Here is a 26,605-nt window from a genome sequence, read left to right on the forward strand (position 1 = left end):
ACTAAAATAACTGTAGGAGCCATGAATTGATTTATTGTGAATTTAGAATGAATTGTAAATAGGTAATTTTGTGATGGTTTATATTTTGGTTATTTTTATTGTTTATTTGTTATGGTACAATCTCTGTGAAAGCCCAGTGAAATGGGCCGTGATATTCGTATAGTTAATATAAGTACCTGTTGACCTGCATGACGGCTGGTAAGAAAGAGAGAGAGGGTAAGTGAGTCGCTGTATAATTTGTTGACCGCTGTTTTTGCCTCTGATTGCTACAAGGACATTAGCCAGACAACAGCCAAAAGTTTCATTTTGGCCTTTTGTGGCTTTTGCTATTATCATTTAATTATGTACAGCGGATACAGAAGTGTGGACAAGGTTGTCATTAAAATCTGTTGCCAGGAAAATGAAGACCTGATTCACTGATTTTTTTGCCATGCTAGTGACGTGGTTTAGGAATGGCAATGTCAGTTTGATTTCACCACTTTTTCCCTCTAGTGTCACTATGACATTTATGGTTTTCAATGAATTGTCTCAACAACTATTGAATGAACTGCCATCTTGGATCCACAAGATGAATTGTAATAACTTTGGTGATCCCTTCACTTGTCATCTAGAGCCATCATCAGGTCAAAATTAGAATTTTTATAATACTTTAGTTTATGACTAAATGCCTTTAATATTGATAACATTCCCATCAGCCCCGGCTGCATTTTGCGTTTAGTGCTTAATTGCAAATGTTCACACAATAACGAGCAAAAAACTAAGATGGTAAACATTGTACCTGCTTGACATCAGCATGTTAGTATTGTAACTGAGAGGATGTTAGCATACTGACATTAGCATTTAGCTCAAAGTACCCAAGCACAGCCTCAAAGAGCTGATAGCATGGGTATGGACTTTTAGGGGAATATTTGTAAGCCATTACAAATTACCATCAGGGGTTCAAAACTCTGCATCACTGCATTTTTTCAGTTTATTGGGGTGTTTACAAAGACTAAATATGTAATTAATCACAGTTCATCTGATTTGCATGAAGAGCCGCTAAATAAGAGCTGAAACTGGGTTGTTTTGATGCATGTTGTGCATATCTGGAAAGAAATGGAGCACAAAAGTGTTTTCTGCTGCTTAACTTGGAATACTGGTTAAACAGAAGACACGTTTGGGAGTTCAAGCTTGCATTCATTTAGTAAATAAGGACACGGAATTTGACTGTCTGAGAGTCTTTTTTGATTTTGTCAAGTGTAAGGTCAATAGACGCCATGCTGTAGCCATATCCTTTTAACTTTCTACAGACATCGCACTCACAAACAAATCCTTCATGTCCAACAAGGCCTCCCACTATGTTCACATTACCTAATCAGTAGCTTAAATAGTCTGCCAAGTAGCCAGCACAACTGAAATACCAGCGCATGTTTTAATCCTGTAAGAATTCAAGCGACTTTGACTAATCCTTTTGTGTTTGTGAGGAGAAGTTGAGCCCGGCCATAGCGTGACAGCACCTCTGACATACATAGATATCTCTAGAATTCTCTTCCTCCTTTTTTTCTTGGAATATGTTGGTTTCTTGAACATGCGATCACGTCCGCGACAGGATTAGACATATTTGTTCAGTTTTTATTTTTATCTACATTCACAGACATCAGGCTGTGGGATCTTGTTGATAAAAATGTTTCTGTCTGTCACCATGAGTGTCACGTTGGTCTGACAGGATCCTCAGAGGATCCAGGGAAGAGGAAGGAATGGAAGGAAAGAAGGTGGTGGTATAGTGGTGGTGGTGGGGGTGGGGGTGGGGGGTTGATGTGAGGAGGATGACGGGGAGAGAAGGAGAAAAGAATGCGTGAAGGCCAAATGTTTTGACAAATATTGTGTGCTGGTGTGCGTCGTACCAGATACAATCAGGGGACTTGAGCGTCTGCCAAGTTGCTGTATCATGGAGATAGTAAATCAGTGCCGTATGAGACTCACAAGATTAGAAGAGCAAAGAGAGAAAACATCCCATAAATTCCAGACCAGGATGACACGATGCATGTTGAAAGAAAGACAAGAAAAATGAAAGACAGAGTCCTTGAATATGGATGTTCATTTCTCCTGTTGAGTTTCATTTTTGCATTAATCTGACAGCTCATTACACTTGAGCCTTCTCTTCCTTTGCTTGTAATCTCCAAATCGGAAATCAGACAGGCTCGGAAAAATGGAAAATGCAGACTAATAATTTGCATAAGTCAAGCGAGACCTCGGGTGAAAGAGAAGAGGGATTTTTTTTTTTTTTTTTTATAAAAGAAATTTGGGGGGTTGGGGAGAGAAAAAGTTTGAAGTCGTGTGAGGAGAGGGTGGCTGGAGGTGGTTTCCAGGGAAATGAGGCCATATCTGATTCTCTCTGCTGACAAACATGCTGCCAGGTTGAGGCCTGCTCTTAGGCAAGACCCACAGAAGCCACATCTCTCTCCCTCTCTCCGTTGTTATTTGAGGGTTTTCTTGGCAGTGTTCAGGCACAGGATGCAAGCCATTTGCTGCAGGAAAGTATAACCGCATTGTCTGAGCTCGGACGGCCTAATTGCCCCACAACAAACAAAGTGTAAACTGAGGCTGATTATAATTTGAGCCCTGAGCCTCAGTCTGCTGATTGTAGAGGGGGGCCTCCAGCATCTATTTCATTAAGTCCCCGGGGCCAGCAGACTGAAGGGTAGGAACTCTTATGGATATATATTTACCCACATTTCTTGTGGTGTGTGGTCAAGCGAGGTTAGATCCAAAATGAAGGTCTCTTTTCATTCCTCGCAGCCCAGCAGTAAATAAGTATGTAACACAAGCACAGGCACACAGACTGTAATAAGCTAGCCGCAGTGCGCTATGCGCCGCTGTGTGTCCGAATGCAAAGGTGACACAGTGAAAGAGAACAGTCCATGGCCCAGTTTCAACCCGGTGCAGCGTCTGCCTCCATTGCTTCCTCATGTCCTCTGCTATTAATGAACAACATGCCGAGCGGCACATAAAGGAAACACTTCACACATCTTTGTCTTTGTTTCTTTCCAACAAGGCTCGCTCTAATGGTGTCCTAATGTGTTTGTACAGCGTCCAAAAAAAGCAAACACTTCCCTCCTTCATGGCTCCTGTTTTTCAGCCGATCTTGATCCCCGTTGAAGCCTCAAACTATAGCGCAGACAGTTAAAATAAACAGGATGTCCGATACGTTTGTACATCTAAGATCTGTTTGCAGATGACATTCAAAGAATAAATCAACTTATCAGTCAAGATCTCACCAAACTTTCATCACATGCCATTACACTTAGTATGGTTTTTCAAGTCAGGAGAGTTTATTTTCTCAAATGTTAACTTTTTGGAAAGTTTCTTTTTTGACAGTTCTAGAGATGCGTGTCTCTACCTCCCAGACGATTATAGTGACCAAATGAAAATTAATTATTTCCTTGATTTTTATTTTAAACACTGAATTATAAAGGCCCAAGAAAACAATGTCTTCTGCCGCACCAACAGCAGAAAAAATTCCCGACCTTATGCTACGCTAAAGTGGTATCAATCTTCTCATCTTCTTGGCAGAGAAAGCGATCGATACTTAGAAAGGTCGTTCATATCATTTTCATTTACAAATTTCATGCAAACGTGGGTGAGATGGTGGTGGTTTATTGCGTATATTACAGACATAACAACGTATTGTGGTGAAGTAGCACTCCTGACTTGTGGAGGACACGTACCAGCCATTGTGTTGTCTCTTGTGTTAGGGAGGGATGATGTTTGTAGATCATGTCACACAAACTGTCACGTTAGGATGAAATGCAGAGAGAGAATTTTAAGTGGAATGAAGGGGTGAGTGAGTAAGTAGAGAGAAGAAGAGAAGCTGAAAAGGAGACTGCAGAACAGAAAACACAGCAGCTCAAAGCACTCTTCACTCAGAAGCTTGTCTGTGTCTTTTTTTTTTTTTTCTCTCTCTCCCCTCCCTCTCTCTCATTCTCTCGGGGGGTTATTATTGTTAATCATCTTATTACTGAAGCCAGAGTGAATCCCAGGTTCTGGGCCAGATGAAAGGTCGCAGCCGCTGAGTTCCGCAGACACCAAGCCGTCAACAGATCAAAGCCGATGCTCTCTGATGATCCTACACCATGTCGCTTTGATACTGTAGCACACAAAGAAGCGTAGGCCTTGGCCGGATGACAAAGTTTGATCGCACTTTTCAACTGATACCTTTACCCTTTCCTTTCAAAGTCATGCAGTGTACTGCCTTGATAATACGTCTCTTTATGCACCAACGGTTTGTGGTGCATAGGCAGGTCGATGCGCCTCACTCACCTTGTTGTCGTGAGAAGGGTCCTGAAATACACAATTCTGAAAGAGTGGGATTAGCTTTTGAAGTCAGTACTGTAATTACATGTGGATGTTTTTGGGAACAAAAGTCAGATTGCAACTTTTACTGAAAAATTAGTTGTTTTGTATTAACCATTTGACAGAAAATCAATGAGATGCTGTTCTGTTAATCAATTGTTTATGCCATTCCTCAAGAAAAAGCAAAAAAGGTCAGATACTCCTTAGTTTTCCTCCAAAGTGTAAGGACAAGCTGCCCATCCCTGACCCATATGACCGTGATCTGAATATCTTAATGTCCTGGACTGTAGGAGAGAGAACAAACAGTAATGAAAACAATAATCAATTGCAGCCCTTCCTATCTATAACTACAACAGAAGAAGTGCTCTCTTTCACAATGTAAGCAAATCTTTAAAAATGTAGTTCAAAAGGCATAGAGCCATTTTAGCTGGAAGGTTGGGTTTGCAAGTTGTAAAAGTTAGGAAAGGTTGTCAAAAAAAAGTGGGAGAGGATTTCCAACAGAGTAAAATTCTACATTGTGCTTTAAGTGATGAAAAAGCTACTAAGTGTCTTTGTTTTATGGTGAAATTCAACAGATTTTGTGGAGCACCAAAAGTTGCAATTAGTGGACAAGGCTTTAGAAAATTCCCACGGAAGTTAGACAAAGGTTTTAAAAAAGTAGTACCGATATTTCTTCACTTGCGGACAAAATGAAAACATACTGTATGCCTGAAGTTGTAAGATAAATATATGAGTACATTTTAGCCAGTTTTGATGTTGTAAGATGTATCAAATGTATAATCTTGAACAGTAGGAGGCCGAAAGCGGGTACAGGAAGTTGTATTGCTTATTCTTTTAAATGCCTCTTTCCACCACTCTGTGAAATATATATCTACTCTTTCTACGCCTCGGAAGTTGCATTGTTTAGCTTTGAAGTCCTTTGATAAAAACTGCTATCACACTGCTACTTTATTTTTTATTTTTCTATTGTCCACACAGCATTCACAACACACATTAACATTGCTAGATAACACATCAAGGTAGATCGAGTTCTCTGAGGTACATACTTCACTGTCTAGACTCCTGACAAACTTGATATCTGCTATGATACCGTGGCCCGGACTCTGTCTGCTTTCACATACAGAGGCTGTTTAGCTACCGGAGGCTCACAGACACCCGGCAGGAGACCGCCTCCCCCTGTGGCGCAGCAGTGTGAGGTGTGAATGAGTTTCTGTTACGACCTCCTGACCTCTTCCTGTCTCAGGACCTGCAGTCAGTTAGGAGTCAGAGGTCATCTCTTCCTTGATAAACCCCCTGAGCGCTGGCTGCTTCACACTGGCTGAGAGGGGACATGGAGTGAGGATTAGCCTGCCTTTGATCGATTAGCCTCCAAGCTCAGGCAGGAAGCGGGAGATATGGACCTGATTGGAAGAATTGTGCTGTAACTTGTTTTTCACTTCTGTTTACATTCCCAGCATCTACTGAGAAGATAAATTTTCCTCCATGCCAGTTTGTGCATGATTGACAGTTTAGAGGGGAATTAATGTAGAAATGAAGCAATTACAAGCCATTTATTTCAGTTACATGAACACAGAACAAGAATAGACTTTAGTACAAGCTCTCAGCCCCTCCAAAGAAAATCTGATAGGAGCAGCAGCAGTCAGCCAAAGAGATGTCTGGCCTGTCAAATCAAACTGCAAAGCTGCTGGCGCTTTATTTTGTACACATTCTCCACAACTGATATGAAGGCTGAGAAAGCCCCTTTCTTTTCTCACTGGCTCAGTGATACAGCATCCACTCATGACCACCACCGTCAGGACAGAGACATGAACTGCATGTCAGATTAGGAAAGCTTTCCTTGTGTGAGTAGAGGAAACCTTGAGTCTGGTTGTGATTATCCTTTCACCAGTAAGATAATTTGTATCCTTATGATTTTAGGGTGAGCAGGTTTATTTGGCCAGCACATGAACTGTCAAATGATGACACGTGTGCTAGGACCACTTTCAGTAGAAGGCAACAGAGCAAGAATTAAACATGTTTTGTTGAACAAATATCTGTCAGAGCTGGATGAGTTTTGTCAGCAAAATCTTTTGTTGTTTCGTTAGAGGGCAAAAAATCAACCCCACGTGTGTGTGTTAAGATCTTCTTCTCCAAACCATGACCTCAGCCTTTGGCGGGCTGAACTGTTGTCTTTGTAACCTCAGAGATGACCAAGTCTTTCATGTCCAAAGTGACCAGACGGTTGTCCACTCCCCAAGCTGTAGGAGACGAAGCCAGACAGTAACAACAATGACATCAGTGATTAGTGATGCTGACTGCATGGGACTGTGTTTATGTTTTTCCCAGACACATCAGCAGGTCCTTGGGAGACAGCTTGTCGAAAAGAGACAGACACACTGACAAACAAACAGTAAGAGAGCCTCTGAGTATTTGACTATGCAAAGTCAATGACAATTTGTGGGTCAGAGAGAGGCAAACAAGCATTATGCATGCTCACAAAGGACATGCCTGGAGGAACATAAGAAGACACAGATGCTGTAAAAACACACACACAATGCATACACAAGTAGACCAGTCATTAGTTTTTTGTTTGTTTGTTTGTTTGTTTGTTTGTTTGTTTATTTGGTGGTGGGAGAGAGGCTACTCTGCATTACGAGGGATTACTGGTGCATACTGGCTGCCGCTAAATAGCCAGTTGAAAGTGAACTTCACTGCTCATGTTATTAATGTGGCCTTCCTGCATTTTGCTCAAGCTTTTTATGTTTTTCCGTTTTCTGTCTGCGTGTTTTGATCGCTCCCTGAGCTGGAATACATTCTGTCGAACTGGTGGACTTTGGATTATCTCAAGTAAAGTACTGTTTATCTTCTCTACTGGGATTTACAGATTTCGGATTATTAAATATGAAGTGCTTCTTACCTTTTCTACTGGGCTTTATGGATTTTTGGATTATTCAGTATAAAGTGCTTCCTACCTGTTCTTTTAAGATCCCTTTTCTCCAGAGGACAGCAGCTGTCTCTTCATCCGGCCTGCCAACTCAGGTGTGCCACAAAGCCCTGTCCGGCTCCCCTGTACTCTCTATCAGCACGGAAATCACCCACAGCTGCACTGTCACTAATGGACTCTCGTGACTGGGATTTTTCTTCAACTGGAGCTCCCCTCATGTTTGCTGTAATGATCTCCACTGTATGACTGTGACTGTGGTTGTTACCAACACTGCCACTCTGCCCAAATGACGCAACTGCTTTAATTATGACACCGCCACACAGCTACGGGGTTTACGCAGCTTCTTAATTACACCTGACAAGGGTTTTTTTTTAATCCACTGTCAAGAGTTTGGGATTTTAAGAAACAGACCTCATCTATAGAGGCTCATGCATCAAGCCTTGTCCAGACCTTATCCATAGAGGCTTGCGCCATGGTGTAATACGGAAGCAAAACAAACTTGAGTGTCAACGTTGGAAACATTGTGAGACTACCTATACCGGGCAAGATGCAAAATATGGAGTGGATCACAGTGTACTGCAGAGTTTGCAGAGACTTCCATCCTCAGCTCTGTCTCCTGCCACCATGGAACTATTTAATACACAATCTCTCACCGATAAATCCCTCCTCATGCATGACCACATCTTGGACAATGGGCTGGATTTCATGTGCCTAACTGAAACCTAGTATAAACCAAAGGACTGCTCTGTGCTTAATGAGGCATGTCCTCCTGGCTATAGTTACATGGAAAAAGCCCGCAGCTCTGGCTTTAGTGGTGGTTTAGCAATCATACACAGGGCTGAACTGAAACTGTCTCCCCTGCCAATGCCTGATCTTTCTTCTATTGAATGCCTTGCTCTAAAATGTACACCTCCATACTCCATGACAGTGCTTCTCATCTACACCCCCCCCCCCCATACCAAACTCATCTTTCCTCCCTGAGATACATGACCTCCACACCTCACTCTACTCCACATCAACCAACATTGTCATTGTTGGTGACATAAATATACATGTTGACAACCCCTCCATGTCATTTTGCAGTGGAATTCCTGAGTCTGAATGAGTGTCTTGGCCTGAAGCAGCATGTTGATGTCTCTACTCACAACAGGGGGCACACACTTGACCTGGTCATCACTGACTCCACCCCCATCAATAACCTACAAGTCTATGATCTGGGTGTGTCCGACCACAAGGTGGACTCAATGGATTTCATATTTGTGTCACCCCCTACTAAACCTAAGCATCAAATGCTTTTTCAGAACTGGAAAAGCATTTTCCATGCTCTGCTCCCTGGTTCACTCACGACCTGCGGAAAATAAAAACAGCTGGATGTGTCCTGGAATGATGTTTCAGACGCTCTGGTCTCGCTGTCCACAAACTGGCCTTCCATGAACATCAAAGGACTTATTCAAAATCCCTCATGATGCTTTGCCCACAGTTCTACTCCAACCTAATTAATAACAATCCTGGCAACCCTAAGTATATTTTTTCCACCATAAATTATGTCCTGAAGCCACAATCATCTTCCCCAATTGAGGCTACAGAGGAGCAATTTAACAGCTTCATTGACTTTTTCAGAGCCAAGGTCAACAACATCCAGTCTCTGATGTCCAGCTCTTCCCCTCTGCCTCCTCCTGTCATTGACCCTCTGTCTGGGAACTTGCTGTCTCTACTCCATTTTACTGGCGTCAGGCAGAGTCACATTGAGGAAATCCTCAGGAAGATGACAAACTGGTAGTGTTCCATCTGCCCTCAAGGTTGCAGTCATCTGTCCCCTCCTCAAGAATCCAACCTGGACCCAGAAGTTTTTGCCAGCTACAGACCTGTCTCCAACTTACCTTTCCTGTCCAACGTGTTGGAGAAGGTGGGTGCTTCTGAGCTTCAGGACCACCTTAAACACAACAACCTATTTGAAAAAAATTCAGCCAGGTTTCCTTCAGCACACAGCACTGAAACAGTTCTACTCGGGGTTGTGAATGGCCTGTGGATCACACTATCCTAAGATATCTATGTAAAACCTTTTTCTACCATCTCAAAAACATCTCTAAACTCTGCCCCTCTCTAACCCTGTCAGATGCAGAGAAACTTGTCCATGCCTTAATCTCCTCAAGACTGGACTACTGGACTACAATTCACTCTTCACTGGGATCCCTGGCAGGAGCATCCAGAAGCTTTAGTACATTGAGAACAGCACTGCCAGGATCCTGAAGAGAGTGTGAAAACACAAACATATAACACCAATTCTGTTTTCATTGCACCGGCTCCCTGTCTCCTTCAGGATTGACTACAAAGTCCTGCTGCTCACATACAAATCCATCAACGGACATGCACCTCCCTACGTACAGGAACTGATCATACCACAAACCTTCACCTGCACCCTCAGATCTGCCAGCAGCTTGCTCCTCTGGGCCCCAAGTACCAAGCTCTGCACCATGGACCCCTCTGTTCTGCTATACTGGGCTTGTAGAACAGCCTTCCTAACCATCTGATGGCAGCACAGACCCTAGATTCTTTTATGAGGCCTAAAAGTTTTTTTCATCTTAACTCTTATTAATACTGTAGCACTTTGAGTTTCACTATGAATGAAAAGGGCAGTAGAAATTAAATGCATTATTATTATTTAGTATACACTGTATTTACTAGACCTTGACTTTGTGGAAATAGCATACATCTTGCATAGAAATAACATTTGCTGCATCATGTGTGATGATCAGTTTGTTCCCTGAGCAGAAACACAGTAACTGATGGGCTCTTCCCTTAAAGCTGCACTAAACAATATTTTTGTATTTAAGTCCGCCTCCGGTCAAAATTTTGTTTTTCTTCTTGTTACTTCAGTTGGATGTTTGACCTTGACTGTGCAGAACGATGTATGTGCGGAGTCTGACACAAGAAGACTATTTTCACATTCATCTGCCAAAGGGGGAAGGTTTCTCTGTGTTCACTGAAAATCCAAGTTAAAGGGGTGGGCCTACAAGCATGATTTGTGACATCACAACTATTTTGGAAGTCGATCCTGATCCAGTACGCAACTTACAACTTACTTAGGTGTGATATGGAAACATGAAGCCTACAGTGCACATACACTGAGAACTGACTTTTCAGTGAAGAAAGAGACATATTTTGTCCAGCAGTTAAACTGAAAATGAAAATATTTGCATATTCATAGACTCTGGATTTTAATGGGGGAGAAGGAACAGATGTCATTTTAAGAATTTCTAACTATCTAATTGGACTTTTTTGTGGAAAAAACATATTAGACACAAATTATTATTCAAACAATTACTCAAAGACATGTCTGGAGGGGATCTTTAACAATAAATCAAGTGAGTATCTATCAAATGTAAGGGATCAATCATAGAGATGAACCCACACAGAATTTACACCCGACTCTGCAGTTCTCATTAGCTCTACTTAGTTTTTTTTAGCTTCTTTTAGCTCATTGTTTTGTATTTCCGCCCCTCTAACTCCTTTCCAGACTTGAAAACCTGTTTCCAGCTACAGCACGCAGCTTTTTTCTGCAAAAAAGCTCTGGTAAACTCACTATATGCTAGCTGCCTAGCTTTGTTTCTCTATAACATTAAATGTGACTAAATAAGTAACAAACAAACCTAAAATTATTTTTTAAAAATCTGTTATAAATAAGTATAGAGTTTAGATTGTGTGGGTGTGGTTTGAGTGGTGTCTACATGGCAACAGAAGCAAACAACCAAATAACTGCCATCAGATTCAGGTTGTGATTTTTATATTGTTCAGTTCAGACTGCTGCAGAAATAAATAAATCAAAATAAGCATCATGAGAATAAACTAGTTTTTACAGATAATAATGTGTTCATGTAAGATCTTGTGTAGGAAGATTATTAAGAAGCAAATTGGGTTTTAAGGGTCTTTACTACACACTGGAGCCTTTTCATTTTCAGTATGTACATTGATAAAAAACAACTGTGCCTTCAGTTTCAATATCTAATTTAATTTCATGATGTCTGGTGTATTTTGCAAAATCATTAAGTATTATTCCCACTGAGAATGAATAGGAAGCCGAGGGGGGAATAGGAATTGCTCAGCCAAACCAAAAATTGGCTGCACATACTTTTCTCCCGGAGTCCTAACTGCTCTGTGAGAAGAGGAAAGCCCTTGTGTATTCACATCTTTGTTGGAAGGGGAAACAGGAAGTGCAAACATATGTACGCACATCAGTTTTTTCCAAGACCTTTCAACATCTTTACCAACAAAGATGAATGTAAAAGTTGGGAAGGCCCTACATCTGTCAACAAGCTCTGCATGCTAACGGTAGGCAACACCAGCATTTGTTGAGTTTACAGTTTGTACATTTTAGTATTGCTACTTTTATTTATGCAGTGTTAAAATGCTTTTTTAACACTGAAAACAATGCACATTGTTTCTTGTCTACCACAGCACCACACTGTGGACTCAGCATTAGATCATTGCACCCTGAGGTAGCAGGATGAGCAGGGCCTCCCTCTCAGCACTGTTTAAACCCCTGAAGCTCTCTCTCCTCTCACAGCCGGATCCTTGCCATCCTCAGCCTCCCCTGCAGCTCCGCGCTCCCTGACCCAGACAAGAGAGGCTTTTAGCAGGCAGAGATTGGGAGTTTATCTGCGACCTTGTGGCTGATGTGGAGCCTTCGGCCTCATCAAAGAGCACTAATGTCTTCAGTGGGGGACACTTGCTTTAATAAGCTGACCCCTGTGGCCTGAGGATATGGGAGACACTCCGTCCCTCTGTCTCTCTCAGCATGAGGCATGCATTGGCCATTTACTTCACTTGCTTTCTTTCTTTTTCTGTTGTCTCCCCATTGCTGTCTGTCTTGCTCACCACTACCTCTTTTATATGTGTGGTACTTTTGTTCCCTTACCACTCTTTCTTTACATCTTTCTTCATCTCCTTCACCACACAGCAGCTGCAGACATGACGGTATCCCACATCGTACCACCCCACCACGACGCCTGACCTCCTGCCTTTCCTCTCTGCTCGCCGCCTCTAAGACATGACGTTACTATATCAGCGGCACTCAGACTCATATCTCCTCTACTGATGGTCAAGGACCACACATTCCACACTGTCTCAGGCTGTGTCACCTTTATGCTCCCGATATGGCCGCTTCACGCCACTAGTTTGGAGATCCATCTTGTCTTCCTTAGTATGGTTTGATTTACGGCACTTGTGCCAGATTTGTGTCTCTGACCCCCTATGCTTGATGACCCTCCTCACAAACCTCAGTAGCCCTGGATTTCCTCACCCCACCTCCAGCCTTCATGCTGACATGTTTATACCAAGTAGTAGTGTGATTTATCCCCTCTACTGCAGAGGCACAGTGGTGACAGAGTGTCACCATGAAGAGTTTGTGGAAACTGGGGATGTACTGGACAAGGCAAATTTGTTTCTAATGGTAGATGGGGAATAATAGCATGGAGCCACTGCCAGGGTTGGGAGTTTCTTGTGAATGTGAGGTAGCTGTGCAACTGTTCGTATGGGAGACTGTGTGTGGCACAGCTGAAAAATGGGCCAGGATAAAGGAAAACTCAGGTGGCCATGTGGCAGTACATATACACAGACAGGCACAAACGCACATTCATGTACACACACAAACACACAGTACACACACAAGGGAGTCAACGGTATGGGTTGCATAGGTTGAGGCGCCCCAGCTGCCGAGGCCCCCAGTGGGGTGAGGAGGTCAGGAACATTACCCACCATTTGTAAAGGAGAGAGTAGGCATGTCCAACAAGTCCCACCTGCCACTATATTTATGAAATTACTCATTGCAGCGTTTGGCTTCCATCAGGCTTGACAGTGGGAACCCCAACCGCCTATTAGTCTGGACCCAAATCTACAGTGGTGTCTGCCATTTAGAAACCCCAGAAGTCAACCCCCTCCATCTCCTCCACACCCGTCGAGGGTTGCTGTGGTATCAACAAAATACCTCATCTACTGAGGGGTGGGGGGGGGGGGGGGTGGGGGGGGTGGGGGGGTAACTAAACTGAGTTTCCTATCTAGAGCCACCAGTTGCTCAAGACACTTGAGGATACTTAGTGGAATTTAGGGGAAAAGCTAGTTTGAATTCTTACAAGTAGTCCAATGAGAAGATTGATATTGATTCCATTGCTGTGTGTTCAGCAGAGAGGTAGCTCTCTGGGATGTGTTAAGCTTAACTTAACTTAAGAGGAACTTCTTAACTTAAGAAGTACTTACTTCAAACCAAACTATGATCTTTTTGTGACTAAACCCGGTTGAACCTTAACCGCAGTGTTGTCACATCATAAAACATATTTATATTTCAAAAGGATTTGTAACAGTTTTGGAAGGGACAGACAAATGATGTTGTCCTGCTGATAGGGGCGTCAGATCATAAAATGCTTATATGTGTCGTCGGAGTGCATTTACCAAAGACGTTTTTTGCTGTTCAATCTGGAGGATTTGTTGGCCTGGTGAGCACACAACATCTCAAAAGTCCTGTAATCATGGTGATGTTTCTGGTTTCACACTTTTGTAGCTCTGAACAAAACCTCCATGTTTATTGATGTTTTGTTGGCCAGCTTCTTGGCTAACTTTGGACTTTTCTTAGACTTTTTTAGACTTTTCTTTATTCCACATGAGCACTCAAGAAGTTATATGACTGAATTTGCTCAGATGTCATCACTACGTGACCAAAGTATGGAACTTAGATTCCATTTGCCGAAGAAGGCTGGAGGATATGGTCAAAACCTCCATAATAAGCTAGTGGTGAACTTTGAGTTAAAAATATTTTATAAGAGATAAAGCATATGGTCATATATTGATTTGTTCAAGTATGTTTTGCTCATAAGGCAAAACAAAGAAAAGTATTTTTCAAGAACAAAATCGTAAACAGCCTATAGTTACTATTTACTATATATACTATACACTATATATACTTTGTTACACTTCTATTAAAAAAAGTTTTTTATGAAAAACATTTCAATGATGCTGTTGGAGGATGTGTTTTTTGCAAAATATTTCCTGGACCAATGTGTAGTAGACAAGAACAGACATGAAATTAACATCAGTCTTCTCATCTCATTCTTGGTAAGACAGCAAACAAGATATTTCCCAAAATGTCGTGGGTGTTCCCAAAATATATATTTCTTAAATACAGAAGGAGAAGGTGGACAACTTTATCTTACAGTGAAACATTTGTAGTTTTCTGAAAACACTATGGTTGGATTCATGCACAGTAGGCGCACTGTAGGATCACTGGTAAATTCCCACTAATGCAAGAGCAGCCAGTGTGAGTTGGGCCCTTCAACATACTGATCCTCTTCAACTCTGGTTAATTTAACAGAATCACTAAACACCTCTCACACATGTACAAACACACACACACACACACACGCGGCAGTGGCTCTTCTCACACCGTATATTTAGATATGTAATCCTCTGGGAAGCTCACAGTGAATGGCTCGGCTCAAAGACCCCTGGCTGTGTGTACAATAAGGGAGACTTATTGAAACAAGGCTGGCACTGAGAGCCCAGCGGTGGGGGGATTTATTTGGAGAGCAGCAGGGCACTGGCTAAACTTTGATCAGCACTCGTGCTCTGCCTCCCCTTTCTCTTTCTCCCAACCACAGACTGGCCAACGAACACTACCGCCCACAGGGGGTCACCCTGGTATCCTGGCAACAGGGCCAAGCCTGACTCCAACTCACAGTTGTGTGCTGGCAAGAGGGGCCCTCTCTCAGTATTTCATTTACCATGAAATACCTACATATGGATGATTATTTTCCTATTCTACTAATGGTGGGTGCAGTATTTGGAAAATAAAAGCCACACTGGGTCGAGGTTTGTTGGTTTTTGATACTGATCAGAGAAAATCTGCACAGTGACTATATAGCAACTATACAGTGCATTCCCCAGGTGTACACTTTATCTTCTGGCTATCAACTCTACATAATGGCCCAAAATTCACCCCAACCACTGGTCTTAATCAGAGACGTAATGGCAAAACTATCATCTCTATCATCAGGTTAGCATGTGTTTTTGGTTTTTGGTTAGCTGGCTGTTAATATTCTGGATGTCTTATGCATTGCTATATGGATTCACCCAAAATGTCTGTGTGACATACAGTATATGGTATCTCTGGAAACTTTAAGACCTCCATTAGAATATTAAATAAAGTTCTGAGAAATTGAGCAAAGTCTGTCCACACAATGTAAGTTTTCAATGATTGACCCCTATGGTTGGTCAGTGCAATTGAAAATGGTTGAGTCTATAAGGCCCTGATAGACTCCGAAACGGATATGGACGTTGACAGTGAAAGCACACATTGCTTGCGTCTATGCTTCATTGGGCATCTGCATAGGTGGATGTATCGCAGTTAGCATGTGGTGTACAATCTTCGGCTGTGCATGCAAGATGTCCACACAAGCTGTACCAAGTTCCTATCTTCAGCTTCCCATAAAAGGTCCCTTTACATAGTGCGATTTTGGGCTGTCTGCTGTCTGTCCGTCTTGGTCATCAATCCCAAACGGTGGTCCTTGATCTTATTGTGAAACACGTGCACTGTTAATCAATTTTGAGCTTTGGTCACCAAAGAAAACCTGTGGTAAAATTCTCTTTTTCCATAGCTGCCATTTTTGAATAAAGTTTAGGGGAAATACACACGTTTTCATGAATACATCCATAGGACGCACAAACCAAAATGGATGCAAAACGAATAAGACGTCTGTGTGATTTGCATGATGCATTTTTAAAATATATTTGTATTTACATTATAGTGCTATGATTCACCACACATTTATTGCACAATCTGACAGCCTCAAACTGATATTGTACAGTCTGACACAGATTGTGACCAAGATTTTATTAGACCCATCTCGCACAGTGGGACATGCAATAAACTTACATAATCGTTGTTGTTGTATAGTCTAAAGGCACCTTAAGCCCGGACGAGGAAGCGCTGACCTGTCCAGTCTGGCTCCATTGCATTAGTGCCCCCCTTGGCTTGGCCCTCTAGGACCCTCCCACCACCCCTCATCTTCCCACACCAATTCAATATCTGATACTCATGTTGAAAGGCCCAGCCAAAATACAATTACATTCTTTCATAAGGACGTAAGCAGTGGGGGGGTGGGGGTGGAGGGGCTGCATGCCGATCTCCAACATTTACCCAGGTCATTAGGTGACTATGCGTCTCCATAGGCATCAGGAAACATTTTATACAAAAGTATGCTTCAATGAACACTTAGATAGCATTTATCGCACTGAACTGTGTAAATTGGCTACTTATGATTAATTGTACCGTTGCATATATGTCATGTGTTCATGCCAAGGTAATCCTGACTTGAAACAACTACAAATTAATGCATTAACATTCAGACTAATCTAGTTACCAAATCTTTATCAAGAATTCTTTGCTGCTGTCCATATTCAACACACTGTCTGCATGAGGACATGTAAAACCTTTCTGTACATGTAAGTAATGGAAAACATTAAATAGCAAAAATGATTGACGCTAGCACCCTGCTAGTGACACTCCTCCAGCTCAGCAGAGAAGCTCCTCTTGACCTCCCTGAAAAAGGCCATTGTGCAAACTTGACCTTGTGGGTTCTTATTCCTGTAATGACACCCTGTCTTTTGGCTATGGGGTAAACCTGGTGCTGAGCTTAGCCAGAATGATACTTATGAGACCATAGTTAGGAGAGACACTTCACATCTTGGAATTTTCCTTCCAAAGAGAGAGAGGAACAGAGGCAGAGGTCAGAAGGTCAGAGCACTCTGCGAGCTCCTAGCCCCAGCAACTGAGATGAAAGTTAACCTAAATAATCCTGTAAAGTGCTCAGACGGAGCAGAAATTCCCCTGAGGGGGGTCTCTAGTGTGACCTCCACCCCTTGATGCTCTTGCCCCCCCCCCCCCCCCCCCCGGCCCTGAAAACCACAGACACTTAAGTTCACATCCATTAGGCAAATTAGCAATTAGAGGACTAGTGAACGTAACCAGCCAGTGTTTGTAGAGATTGGAGCTGATGAGAGGGGTGGAGGGTGGAGGGTGTGTCACAGCCAAAAGGCTTACTTTGACATTTCAGACTGGATGGCTTGTCACTGATAGACCGCTGAGTGACTAGTTTTGGCATGCTGTGTTTCATCTGCCCCCTCTCCCAGCCCTTCCTTCAATCCACCCTAGTCTACATGGTTAGATAAACACTCTCAGACATATAAAGGAGCAACTTAAGAGACTAATGGACCTAAAAGCCCCAATGAAAAGGAACACCGAGCTAATAAACGTCATGTTTTAATGAGTCGAACAAACAAAGACCCAAGGACAGTTTAGTTATGTTTACTCACTAGTACTTGAAGGACATGAGGATGCATGGTGCAATATGGAGTCTCTTAAGAAACTCCTAATAAAATTTCCTGAAAGGTTCAGTTTGAGGATGAGTGTGTTTTCTTTTTCCAGTAATGTTAGTTTTCCCATCTAGAAATGTCAGTGACATGACTGTTTAGCTGATTTGTACCCTGTAACTTCCCACGCCGACATCACTGTTATTTAGGCTTTTACATGAGTCATTGCCAAAGATCTTTGAGTGTTAAATATGTGCCGCTAAGATCACAGAAAACCTTTGCTGGTAAGTTGAACAACACTCTGGGTTTCTTAAGAATTCGAGTTAAAAAAAGGTCTTAAGCTTTTTAAATTTCCTATCCTATTACTAGACTGTGCACAACATGAATTGGGCTCGACATCCCCTCCACCCCTCCTCTCTCTCTCTCCTTCCCTCTCTCTCTCTCATCTTTTCATCTTACATGAAGCCTGTGCCCTGGTACATCTGGGGCCAGTCCCTTCCCACAAAAGGAGGTTCAAACCCGACATGGCCTTTGACCCCAGCAGCACGTCTGTAGCCCAAACAACTCACCTCTGTTGCAGCTTGCCTGGTTTTAATTACAAGCTCAAAAAAAAAAGTTCAAGTTTGATGTGGATGGGTGAGTTGAGAGGTACAGAAACAGAGAGGGGGGAGAGGGCTTGAAAAGTTGCTGTCGGAACTGGGCGACCTGTCTATTTGATGTCTGCCAGGCAGGCGGGCTCTGTCACTCAGGCTGGGTCGGGCCTCCTTTCAGAGGCTCTAAACTTCAAAGAGAAACTCATCTCTCTCCTGCAGTGGTCCTCTCTAGGCCGAGACCACCAGGAAGAAAATATAGAGCGAGGAAAGGGGGAAAGATGGCAACCCAGATTGGAATATGTCAGAATGAATACTCAACTATGCTCAGAAGTGATGATAAAAAAAAAACGAAACATAGAGCGCTACTTGAAATAGGGATCACTGTCAATGGACATGCTAGTTCTCCACCTGAAGGCGCCATGGAAAGGTTTGATGTAGCAGTGGTGCTGGGGTCATGGAAGCCTGGCAAGCTGTCACCATGACAACATCACCTGACAGCACGTGGCCCAATGGGACCCTGATGGGACCAGATCCATCCCGTTCAGGGCCAAGATGCTACAGGCAGTGTTTCCTACAGTAAGTGCCTGGGCACCAGCGTGTTCACACACACTGTGAATATTATGCCAGCGCCTCTGTGGCAATTCTAATGACTTTCCATTCTGAATCTCTGACGTGGAGAGTTTTGGTATTCCAGTCTCCCGCAGCTTCCTTCCCCTTCACAGTGAAGACAGGCTTTGTGCGCCCTGCTGAAGAGGATTTTCCACAGGGAAAGGAAAAAGGGGAAAAATAAAAGTGAGGCTCATGCTGTGAAGTATCAGCTCTTGTAAGGAGGTGCTCTTAATATTCTTGTAAAAGGGTTTACAAGTAAAAATCCCGGTGTGTAAACAAAAACAAACGGTCTATCTTGGAATAGTGCAGGGAGGTTCAGTTATATTTTCTTGATATGTTGCAGATTGGACCTCTAAATTATATCACACTTTATTTTCTTTTGTTTTCTTCTGGATTTTTAAATTTTGTGCACCATTTACGCCAAATGAGTGCATGATGTGCCGATATTCAGTGGATGTAAAAGCAACATTCTAGCAACAGCTGTGTCCAATGGTTACAAAATCCTCCTACCAACATCTCTAAAGCTCACTAATTAGCACGTCATTTGTTTAATATGTACAAAAACCAAAGTGTAAAAACAATAAGTTGCAGGGGTTTATGTGCCAGACTAATTCTTTCTTTCCACAATTTTTCGTTTTTACACTTTGGGTTTTGTACAGACAGATTAAACAAATGAGGTATAGCATGTTAATTAGTGAGCATTAAAGGTGCTGGTATGTAGTTGGTTGTTATTGTGATACAGAGCCAGGCTAGCTGTTTCCCCTGTTTCCAGGCTTCAAGCCAACCGGCTGCTAGCTTTATATTTACCGTACAGACATCACAGTGGTATCGATCTTCTCGTCTAACTCTAGACAAGAAGGCACATAAGCATATTTCCTATAATGTTGAAATATTCCTTTAAAAAAACCACATTGTCACACAGAAGACTACACCATTACATATTTTGCAAAAAAAAAAAAGTATTTTGTTGTGTTGGAAAGATAGGACTGCTCCAACTTTTGATTTATTTCTTGATCAAATATTATTATTATTTTTATTGATTATTATTTTCTTCCCCTGGAAAAATTATGTATAGTAACAATAATTTATATATATATATATCATTGTATAACTGCAGCACTGTTTCTGCTTTTTGTTGTTGGTGTTTGTTTTTAGCCTGGGGTTGGGGGGAAAGATAAAATGTGTGGGCTGCATTGCTTGTAGTATCTACAGTTTTGATGAAATATAAAATAATGAAAAAAATATATACTGCAAACAAATAGTGAGTTTGTAATACAGTTTAAGGTTGTTGTGCTTCCATTTCAATTGTTGGCAGTTAGTGTGGTAATACATAAGGCCATGTCAGGGAGTGCGAGGCTGTGGCTATTTCCTTGAAGCAGTACGTACCAGTGTAGACCTGGTACATGCCAAACTAGGAAAAGTCTCAGTAGAGAAGATTTGTCTGTTCATTTTTGGCCAGCAGAGTGCTTTCCATTTCTCTCTACAGCACAATCCTCTCAGAGATAACTTAGAAAGGACATCCTTTGAGTACTGAACCAAAGCGCTTGAAATCACAACAAGGCAGTGATGTCCTCTCTTCCGAGACGGAAACTCGGCACCCGCCAACCGGGCACAGCTACACCCCTCTTTTACAACAAACTGCACACACAATGGGCACTTTCTTTAGATGAAAGGCCAGGCGGGGCTGGGTGGCGGTGTAGGGGGTGGGGGGTTAAGGGTTGGGGTTGGGGGTGAGAACAGGACAAGGGGATGACAGTGCTACTCTGAGTGTGTGTCATTTTTTGGAGTCAAGCAGGAGGGCACCGCTGAGGGACAGAGCAAAGGCCTGTGTGAGCGACACTTTGAATGCAGATTATGTTACACTGTACACGGCTCCCCCGGAGTTCAGAGGGAGCGGGTCATTTATTTTGTGGATATTATGAATGTCGGGTTTGTTTTCGGGTCGAGCAGAACACGGATGTTTTCGCTTATTTCTCCACGCAGGGGCCGAGAGGTGGGCTTTTATTTTGGTCATACGGAAACCATGGGATTAATCACCCTGTAATGTAAAGCCTCCTGCAGTAGAAGTATTTACAAAGCGTTTATAAGAAAAGTTGCAATGTCAAAAACTGGTCAGGTCCCTTGCAAGTAATGACCATAACTTAAATCCAGGATAAACTAGTATATGTACACAGTTCAAGCTTGATGTACACAATCTGGAAATTATAGACGGGTTAAAAGCTTTTTTCCACTAGCTAAAGGACCCAGAGGTCAGCAATAATAACCCAGAGCAGACTTTGCCTGATGAGGGAAGAAGATAAAGCCTCACATGGCAAAAGGGAGGCCTGGGCCAACACAACACCAACATTATTGGCCCCTTTTTCCCTCTCTCACTCTCTCTCCACCAAACAATGTCTGTATTCAGGTTTTTTTTTTTTTTTTAAAAGCAATATCGGTCACATATGAGTGAGGCAAACGCTGAGAGACATTCCATGCAGAGAAGGCATTTTTCCACAAGAGGCATCGCGGGAAATCAAAAGCCTGGATTTATCGGGGAGATATGGTCGCATTCCACAACGTCTGTGTGTGTTGTTTTAAAGTGCAGGCAGTGAGGGAGGCTGAGAGGCAGCGTGTTGGCTTTGCGCTGATGGTGCATATTAAATATTTTTAGAGTGACTACTTAGATTTAGAGGGCGAAAGGAGGGGTTTGATCACTTTAGTGCAGCGGCTATTTTAATAAACTGAGCAAACATGACTCGGACAAACCGGCCTTTGTGTGGGAACGCGGCGGTTGTGAAAAATGTTTAATAATAACTCCTACGACAGACTGAGAAAAGAAGTGTGTGAGCATTTTGGGTGTGTGTGCATGCTCGTGTGGGAAAGTTATGTCCCCAAAACACTCACTGTGTTTTTTACCCTAATCCTTGACATTTGCCTACACTGCGATTTTTTTTTTTTTTTTTTGCCTTCTTTAGTATTATAATCCTATTTTCCACCTCAGTGTGACTTCCTCCCCGAACAGTATTCTTAATTAAACTGGCCCTGACTCTGGGGAATTAGCACATATCACTTTTAATACGCTGCTCTCTGAGTGCCAGCGAAACTAATGGCTGCCATTAACCACATCACGACGCCTCCTCAACATGTCCTGTCCCGCTCCAAAGAGACAGACTCGGAGAGATTGTCATCTACCTTTTCTCTACATGTTAATAACTTGACCTTTGTGTGCAGAAACTGCCTATTAACTCCCACCCTGGAAGACTGTTTCTGGTGTTTAATCACAGGTAGGAATTTGAGAATACATGATGGATGCCTTACCACTAATAGAACACTGCGAGTTCAACAACCCCCAGGAGCTAGAGGCATGAGAGAATAGTTTGTGTAGAGATTTGTATTTTTCTTACCTCGATATTTTAGTATCAATTCACTTTCAGTTAAACACAACCCATCAAAAGTAGAGTTTATACCCTAAAAGCATCCGTTTGAAGAGTTAAATTGTCCAAATGTTCAGTGTAACTTCTTTTGTCTGTGACCCTGACTTTCCCTCAGGGGCCTCTCTCCCATCTCCTCCTGACACCTAGAGAAAGGCCTTATTAAAAGGACTGGGAGGGCTGGGAGAGGAATGGAAGAGACCCCCACCAGCTTGCTTGGGAAGGCGATTTTTCCCTTTGAGACAAGCCCAGCTGACTCCATCACTCAGGAGCATGACTTTCAGAGGGAGGTGTTTGGGTGTGTATGTGTGTGTGTGTGTGTGTGAGGTGGATAAAGAGGGAGATGGAGTGTCAGTTGTATAAGCCCATATTGAAATGGGGACCTCCCTCTGGAGGCAGTGGACAGACATGCTCAGCAGGACTGAGGCCCCCGAAGTCTCACAGCAGACTGGAGGTGGTGGAGGAGTGGGGGGAGGGGGGGTGCATGGGTCAAAGATCATCGGGACCTCCAATTTTAAGGGGGTGTAACGGCATGGTAAAGAGTGTTGCATTAGTGGGAATATCACAGTATTTACACAGTATTAAGGAATTATTCTGTTTCCATAGTGATTAGTGCCAACACATTTTATATTTGAATTACCTGCAAATGTTGTGCCCTTAAAACAGGGAAAATAGTCTTGAGTCTTAATTATGTACAGTATAACCAAATTCACACATTTTCTCAGTATGGATACACTCAGTCTCGGGACCACAGTTTCCACAACTAAGTTATTCTCTGTTTTTTTTCTAAATAATGTAAATTATATTTTAAACCAACATAGACTGTAACTTAAATGAAATACATTTACCTTTTTAACTTTCATATTTTACCTAACACATGAACTGACCTTTAACCGGAATAAAATAATGTTTTCAAACACCTTACAGACAAGCTTAAATGCAGAAAATAGCGGAACAACAGTCGGACGCTATATCGAGACAATAACAGTCGCTAGCTCACACGGTGACGGAGTTAGCGACTATGATTTGGTTAGGTTTAGGTACAAAAACTACTTGGTTAAGATTAGGAAAAGATCATATTTGTTTGTTCTCTTTTCCTCAATCTACCTTAATTTAAATATGTTGCATATAGTGTTTTCATTTTATGTGGACATTACGATTAGTATCTGGTGCCTGGAGTCTCTATATATTTTATTAATTTACCCCCTGTGTTGACTTAACATGAACAAGGCTGACAAAAGTATGCTAACACTCTTCTCTGTCAGCCAATTTCCACAAAGAACACTGGGACTACCACATCCTGCAAATCTTTACAGCTTTGGGGATACATTTCTCTTTGTATTTCCATGATAACCTGTAGAAATATAAGCCAAGTCATTAGCTGACAACAGTGTCCACTATATTAAACCTTTGTTATTTGCAGTTTACTCTGCTGTATGGTGCATGCACTGTTTTTCCATTTGATGTGTGATTTTATAAGCAGTATATTAAGAGTTGATTAACAGTATAATGTAATTTCAAACAGATATAAGAACATTTTTAAGTGTTTATTAATGTACAGTATTTGTCAGCAATTATAATTTCTCCTATGAAGACATATTTACACTGATGTCTGCAATCTGATTGGTCTGTCTCTCTGTCTGCTCTGGTAAAATAGTTTCCCAAACTCAAAGCCAACATATGAAATGCCAAAGTTAAAAAAAAATGGGAAAAAAGAAAGAAAAACTTTGTGATGTAGATCCCATGTAGTCAGTATTAGAACACTCTACATATAATATCCCGCTTCTATTTCTTATTGAATTTCTGGCATGTGAAAAACTTAGTGTGCAGTGTAATACAACTCCACTCTTTTGGTTTAATATTGTCAGAACAGGTCTAGAATATCTGCGCAATGCATGGCAGCTGAGAACTGAGGGTGGCCCATGTATCAGCGAGCAGTCACACATGTGATTCTCCTCAAGAAGCATAAAATCAACCCTGATCTGCACATACAGGTTCGAACACACACACAGGCACAGACGCACACTGTGTTTCTCACCGTAACCAAACAGCAGTCTCAGTGTTTCAACCTGCATAAATCTTGACTTTTCAACTGTTTTATGTGCAAACAGGTCAACCAATTACTGGAGCATGAATTTATCAGCTGTCAGTACACAGCAACTGGAGGGTGCCAGGCCAGGGAACTTCCAGGATGTTTTATCTCTTGTCAACAAGCAAACCAACCTGAGAGGCATGCAGCTAGAGATTGGGGATTGGATAGATAGATCATAACCAGTTCTGTGCTGACTTGTTGCTATGAAGTGCAATAGTGCAATACTTCTTGTAGACTAGAGGATATTTCTCAGGAAAGATTTTTCTGACAAGGGTTGGAAAAAAAAAAATAAAAAAAAGACCAACTGGCTGTAGGTTGAATCCCTATTGTGTTAAATCAGTCAAATGATAAAAGTATTTTCATATTCCAACAGATGTGACAGACTGTCATGGAGTCCTGCCTCGGGTCAGGAAAAGCACAAATAGCTTGCAACATTTCCAGTTCTGTGTCTGTTCACATCAGCTGGTTTCTATCAATTGACTTTATATGTAGTCACGCTTCTTTTAACATTTATTTCAAATTCAGTCTCAACAAACCTTCAAACTTTGTGTTTCTGCTCTATCTTATGCTTTTCTGCCTGTCTGGGGGAAGAAAATTGCTCTTTCATTCTGGACGAAGGGCTGAAACGAGGAGAAAAAAATGTGTTTATAAACTGAAGTGGCTTGGTGTGGATATACTCTTAGACTACATCTACACTATGCCACCAAATTTTTAAAAGACTGTTTTTGTATAAAAATTATATTTGTTCTCATATTTTTCTGTCTCTGTTGTCAGACAACAGAACAATTATGAAACAGGGATTTAATCTCAAACAATAAACCTGTTAACCTGCATTCATTCAGCAGCTGCTGTACTGCGCTGATAAAATCATTATGTTAAAATAATGAATATGGTCTGACAAACATCAACATAAATCCAGCTCTGCTGTGTATTCAGCTTCACTGACATTTAAAATGAACAATCACAGAGAAAGTTAGAGGCCACTTAAGATTGTCCTTTACTGCCACATAGCCCTGAACCTCACTGAGCAGCTTACCATCATCATTTTTGCAAAAGCTCAGTTTTCCCTGAACACACTGAAACACCAAGCCAGTGTTTTAAGTGAAAAAATGTTGTTTAGTCTGGACAGAGGGCTGAAATGGAGAGAAGAGATGTGTTTACAAGTTTAACCTGCTTTGAGTGGACTTACTGTTGGTCTCATGAGTCAAAGTATGAATGGGCATTAAACTGCTGGGAAGGGATTCACACCTCGACCCTTGTGACTCTAAAGACTGTCACATGACAGCCAGGTGGACCAACGACCCTCATGTGACCTCAATAACTCTCAAGCTGTATACCTGAAAAACGACCATACAGAGGTTCAATACCTGGGATTCCACACAGTTAGTCAAAACTGAAGAAACTTTGTGGATGAGGTCTTCAAGAATCTAAATTAAGTCCAGTTGCCCTTGACTTAGCCCTTCTAGATGTCCAGTGTATGCTCAGGTAGGCACTTCCCATGGCTTTTACTGTAATAGGCTTTCTTTGTCTGATCGGACTCTGAAAGTCAAAACTGAGTCACTGTGTTCTAGTTGTGTGTGCACATGCATGTGTGTTTTTTTAAAGTAACAAACCCACCACTCTACTAAACCCAACACTATTTTGCCCTATCCTATACTTATCCACCCTTTACAGGGTGGGATGTTCTTGTGCAATAGCTTCACCTCAACACTTTAAATATCCTTGCCTCCACCTTGCTGAATCAGCACCATTGTAACTTATGCTCTCAGTGATGTTTCCATGATGTTTTACAAACAAAGATACTTTATCTTCAAATAGCAACCCACTCTTTGGGTTTAAACATGTTTCCCAAGAGCCACTGAAACTTGTTTCCTCCTCAGTGTTAATTAAATCCATTACCGGGCCAAACATCCTCCTCAAATCACACACAGTCAGAGCTCTGGTGCCCCTTGGTTGAAAGAAAACAGGAAGCAAGGGGACTTGAGGATGGGATGGGATGGTTCCCTTGTCTCTGGACATTGTTTTGGTTGGACTCCTGTTCAGTCTTGCCTTTTATATCCTAGCTACATTTACTCTACTCAACACACCAGCAGAAGACCTGATTCCACAGAAGATCACCGGAACTGAGCAGTCCAAAAATACACACACCACAATGGCCTGGCCTGCGGGATGTGAGTGAGTCAGTTGAGTTCCTGACTGCCATGTTTTTAGTACCTTCCCCCTGCTCTCTGTTTCCTCACAAGGGGCAGCTTGACTTGTTTCTGTGTATCCCCTCATGAATCTGGTCTCC

The 26,605-nt window shown here is 42.1% G+C and overlaps 1 long non-coding RNA gene across 1 annotated transcript in view; it reads right to left on the bottom strand.

Annotated features, from left to right (window-relative positions):
• Positions 1-3,620: 3,620 nt before the first annotated feature.
• Positions 3,621-26,605, bottom strand: part of LOC137173549 (uncharacterized) — a 34,308-nt gene continuing 11,323 nt past the window's right edge. Inside the window, exon 2 of the long non-coding RNA XR_010925203.1 lies at positions 3,621-6,569. This is a non-coding gene — a long non-coding RNA (uncharacterized lncRNA). The remainder of the gene's footprint in view (positions 6,570-26,605) is intronic.

The sequence above is a fragment of the Thunnus thynnus genome, chromosome 21 (genome assembly GCF_963924715.1).
Source record: "Thunnus thynnus chromosome 21, fThuThy2.1, whole genome shotgun sequence".
NCBI lineage: Eukaryota > Metazoa > Chordata > Actinopteri > Scombriformes > Scombridae > Thunnus > Thunnus thynnus.